Source organism: Antedon mediterranea, chromosome 2 (assembly GCF_964355755.1).
Source record: "Antedon mediterranea chromosome 2, ecAntMedi1.1, whole genome shotgun sequence".
NCBI lineage: Eukaryota > Metazoa > Echinodermata > Crinoidea > Comatulida > Antedonidae > Antedon > Antedon mediterranea.
Genome location: NC_092671.1, coordinates 32219804 through 32224803, shown reverse-complemented (window position 1 = coordinate 32224803; position 5000 = coordinate 32219804). Strand labels below are relative to the sequence as shown.

Here is a 5000-nt window from a genome sequence, read left to right as displayed (position 1 = left end):
CGCGGCCTAGGCTAGCCTAGCCTAGCCTAGCCTAGCCTAGCCTAGCCTAGCCCGGTCGGGTCGGGTCGGGTCGGGCCGGGCCGGGCCTAGCCTAGCCTAGCCTAGCCTAGCCTAGCCTAGCCGGGCCGGGTCGGGTCGGGCCTAGCCTAGCCTAGCCTAGCCTAGCCTAGCCTAGCCTAGCCTAGCCCGGCCGGGTCGGGTCGGGTCGGGCCGGGCCGGGCCGGGCCGGGCCGGGCCTAGCCTAGCCTAGCCTAGCCAAGCCAAGCCAAGCTTACGCTCAGTCTATATCGGTTAGCAACGGAGGACGGAAAAAATGGCAACTAAAAAAATCATCATCAAACTACACATTATCACCGGCTAACCGGCGGCGTAGACAAGGTTACATTTCGAGGACCTTCAAAAGAGGTGTGCGTGCGCGCGTGTGCGTCATAATATTGAAGGAAAAAAAAATCATATCGCGCGACCGGGCCTAGCCTAGCCTAGCCTAGCCTAGCCTAGCCTAGCCTAGCCCGGTCGGGTCGGGTCGGGTCGGGTCGGGCCGGGCCGGGCCTAGCCTAGCCTAGCCTAGCCTAGCCTAGCCTAGCCTAGCCTAGCCTAGCCTAGCCTAGCCTAGCCTAGCCTAGCCCGGCCGGGTCGGGTCGGGCCGGGCCGGGCCTAGCCTAGCCTAGCCTAGCCAAGCCAAGCCAAGCTTACGCTCAGTCTATATCGGTTAGCAACGGAGGCCGGAAAAAATGGCAACTAAAAAAATCATCATCAAACTACACATTATCACCGGCTAACCGGCGGCGTAGACAAGGTTACATTTCGAGGACCTTCAAAAGAGGTGTGCGCGCGTGTGCGTCATAATATTGAAGGACAAAAAAAAATCATATCGCGCGACCACAGCTGTTTCAACCAATGTAAAATAAATAGAAAAAGTCAAGCGCCCTCAATATTGTCAGACGGCGATATGTGCCTGAGCGTGACGCCGCGCGAGTGGTTGAATCTCGTTCAACTTTCGCGACATTTGCAACTTTTATAACTACACTTTAAATTAATTTAATCAATTTCGTCATAAATATTATAAAACCATTTTTATACTATTTGTTAGAAAATAAGATTCTTAATTACCGATTTTTTGGAAATAGTAAGTAATTAAGCATAACAACAAGTTTACGAAATTATTTACACCCGGAAGTTTTAAAAATTAACATCGATCGGCCTAGCAAATGTAAACAATGGAAAGTTTGAAAAAATGCTTGTCAAATTGTACACTTTTTGTTTTTATTCGTAATTTTCATAAATACTTGGAAAATCTAGGTAAAAGTTTGATTATATATGCTTACATGAGACATTGAATTGTTAGGAGGTGACGGTGAAAATCTCAAGAAATTTTCATTTAAAAACTCGACTGTTTTGTTAAATGCGAAACAGCGTATTTGGCGAGAGGTCGATGAACGCGGCTGATAACCGCTCGCTAGGCTGTACGCAACTAGGCCTAGGTTGTAGCTAGGCCTAGTTGGTACGTATAAGTAGTGTAATCATACTATACATCATTTTAATTTACAATAGAATAAATAATAAGCTTAATTATTATCATTGTATTTATTTCAACTGAATATAATTCATCATAAATGTAAAAATTTAGTAAAACTACTAACTACCAGGCCTAGCTAGGCCCTTAAAATTAAAGCCTATACAAAAATACTCAAACTACTGTATGATAAATATAATATAACATTAAAGGTTGGTAAAATTAAAATTTCTTTTCTTTTTTGTAGGCAACACAGTTTCACGAAAAGGCTTTACGTTCTACTTGCTTCTGTTGTGGAACAAAATTTAAAGAAAAGGATAAAAAATACAACTTAAAAAATATGAAAACCATCACAAATTTGCACTAAATCTAACAAATGTAAAATTACAACCTATATACATTTATACAACCTGCCATTCACGAATTTTCAATGGATACTGTATACTACCACGCTAACATTTAAATTAACAGGGCATGGACCAAATTGCTTGGCATGCTACACTTCAACAACAACTATGACCTGGGCCAAAACTACATTCACAAGTGAAAGAACACACTGGCGTTTAAGGGAACAGTTTTTTGTCTGGTACAGCTGCTCCATAATCTGCTTTTCTTCTTTATATCTTCACTCTTTTTGAAAGTTTATACTAACAAATTTAATTAAATGAACATACCTCATAATCAAATAACTGTTTTCTCATCCTAATTTATATACATAGTTTAAAAAGCGCCAATTTTCAATTAAGATTACATCATACATTGTATATTTCTATTCAACAAAATTGTCAGAACTTTCTATTATTTAAATGTCTAAGATAGTCAGATCTTGGGTCCATTCTACAGTCACCACAGATTGACTTTTTCATCACAAAATTTCTGAAATTATAAAATGTATTAATGTGTAAATTAAGTATTTTTTAATTCCATAAAAATATCATACAAGTATTTTTAGCAGAATACAGGCATATTGCAGCAGGTGTAATACAGCCTAAGCTACATATGCTTGAGCACCATGCTATTGCATTCATGAGAGAATGGAAGGGGGTCTCTGAGCAAGGCGGGGAGCTAATACATCACAAAACAGCAGTGTGGATTAGAGTCAAACTTAGACTCATCTGATTTTCACATCTCCAATGATACAAAATGAAATAATAAAACCCAACAAATGCAAGAAAGCCAACAAAGAATGATTCATTAACATTAATGATCATAAAATATTGTACATTTTTAAATGTTAAAGGAATATTGCATTGTATTGATTTCCTTTTAACAATGCCTAATGATAATGAATATGTAAAAGTAATACTATAGTATGTCTATATTTCAATTACTAACTAATTACTATTGATTGATAGTACTACTGCTGTACTGTACATGTGTTAGTGATTGATTGTTAAAGTTACAAATTCATAGCATGGTAAACACAATTTAAAATTTACTAGTTCTTGAACAGTAAAATAAACTTACCTATATAGATGGTAGGTATAGGTATTGGTCCAAATCTGTTTAAAATGTTTTAGCCATTTTGGGTTGCCGCTATATATGTACCTAAAAAATAGTAATAGTAATAGTATAACATTATAATAAGAATTAATTAAAATTAACTTATTAAATTTACTATGGTTGCATACATACTAATTTGAATATGCAGTGATGAGCAAAAACAAATGTTAAAATTCATTATTTATAATAATTGTAATTATTACATACAGGGTAGGCATATATGCCTTATGTCATTGCATAGGGTATATATAACCAGGTATCCTCATAATAAACATTATTTGTAATAAATACTGTAAATATATTAAAAATAAAAATTAATAATAATTAAATAATAATATATAGGCATAGAGCCTCTAGGCCTAATTAGGTAGCCTACTAATACCTAGCCTATTGCTCTAGGCTAGGCTAAATAAGCTGGAAAGCTGCTTCTCTGTAGGCTGCTAGTGCAAGAGAGCACAGGTCTAGCTAGTATATTAAAATAAAAATAGGGCCTATAATATAGGCCTAGCCTACCCAGCCAGTGGTAGTGATTGGTTGTTAATATTGAAAATTAATAGCATGGTAAACACAATTTAAAATTTACTAGTTCTTGAACAGTAAAATAAATTTACCTATAATATAGATGGTAGGTATAGGTATAGGTATATTGGTCAAAATCTGTTTAAAATGATTTTTCCACTTCGGGTTGCCGCTATGTACCTAAAAAATAGTAAAACATTACTATAAGAATTAATTAAAATTAGCTTATTAAATTTTATATGGTTGCATACATACTAATTTGAATATGCAGTGATAAGCAAAAACGAATGTTTAAATTCATTATTTATAATAATTGTAATTATTACATACAGGGTAGGCATATATGCCTTATGTCATTGCATAGGGTATATATAACCAGGTATTCTCATAATAAACATTATTTAAATAAAATACTGTAAATATATTAAAACTAAAAATAATAATAATTAAATAATAATATATAGGCGTAGAGCCTAGACCTAATTAGGTAGTCTACTTATACCTAGCCTATTGCTCTAGGCTAGGCTAAATAAGCTGGAAAGCTGCTTCTCTGTAGGCTGCTAGTGTTAGAGAGCACAGGTCTAGCTAGTATATTAAAATAAAAATAGGGCCTATAATATAGGCCTAGCCTACCCAGCCAATGGTAGTGATTGATTGTTAATATTGAAAATTAATAGCATGGTAAACACAATTTAAAATTTACTAGTTCTTGAGCAATAAAATAAACTTACCTACTGTATATAGATGGTAGGCTGCTAGGTATTGGTCCAAATCTGTTTAAAATGTTTTTGCCACTTCGGGTTGCCGCTATGTACCTAAAAAATAGTAAAACATTATTATAAGAATTACTTAAAATTAGCTTATTAAATTTAATATGGTTGCATACATACTAATTTGAATATGCAGTGATGAGCAAAAACGAATGTTAAAATTCATTATTTATAATAATTGTAATTATTACATACAGGGTAGGCATATATGCCTTATGTCATTGCATAGGGTATATATAACCAGGTATTCTCATAAGAAACATTATTTAAATAAATACTGTAAATATATTAAACAAAAATTAATAATTAAATAATAATAGGCCTATATAGGCGTAGAGCCTAGCCTAATTAGGTAGCCTACTTATACCTAGCCTAATTGCTCTAGGCTAGGCTAAATAAGCTGGAAAGCTGCTTCTCTGTAGGCTGCTGCTAGTGATAGAGAGCACAGGTCTAGCTAGTATATTAAAATAAAAATAGGGCCTATGATATAGGCCTAGCCTACCCAGCCAGTGGTAGTGATTGATTGTTAATATTACAAATTAATAGCATGGTACACAATTTAATATTTGCTACTTCTTGAACAGCAAAATAATCTTACCTATATAGATGGTAGGTATGGTCCAAATCTGCTTAGCCACTTCAGGTTACTGCTCTATATATGTATCTACAATTTAGTATAACAATAACATTAATAA

At 35.2% G+C, this 5000-nt stretch overlaps 1 long non-coding RNA gene across 9 annotated transcripts in view; it reads right to left on the bottom strand.

Moving 5' to 3' along the window:
- Nucleotides 1-1569: 1569 nt before the first annotated feature.
- LOC140039836 (uncharacterized) overlaps nt 1570-5000 on the bottom strand; it is a 4520-nt gene continuing 1089 nt past the window's right edge. For 5 of the 9 annotated variants that reach the window (XR_011842645.1, XR_011842639.1, XR_011842646.1 and 2 more), the window contains exons 2-5: nt 4904-4969; nt 4267-4350; nt 2981-3061; nt 1570-2389 (exon numbers count right to left, since the gene is read on the bottom strand). This is a non-coding gene — a long non-coding RNA (uncharacterized lncRNA). Of the gene's footprint in view, nt 2390-2980; nt 3062-3627; nt 3737-4266; nt 4351-4903; nt 4970-5000 lie in introns of all 9 variants that reach the window. The other 4 variants (XR_011842643.1, XR_011842641.1, XR_011842640.1 and 1 more) reach the window with 4 other exon arrangements.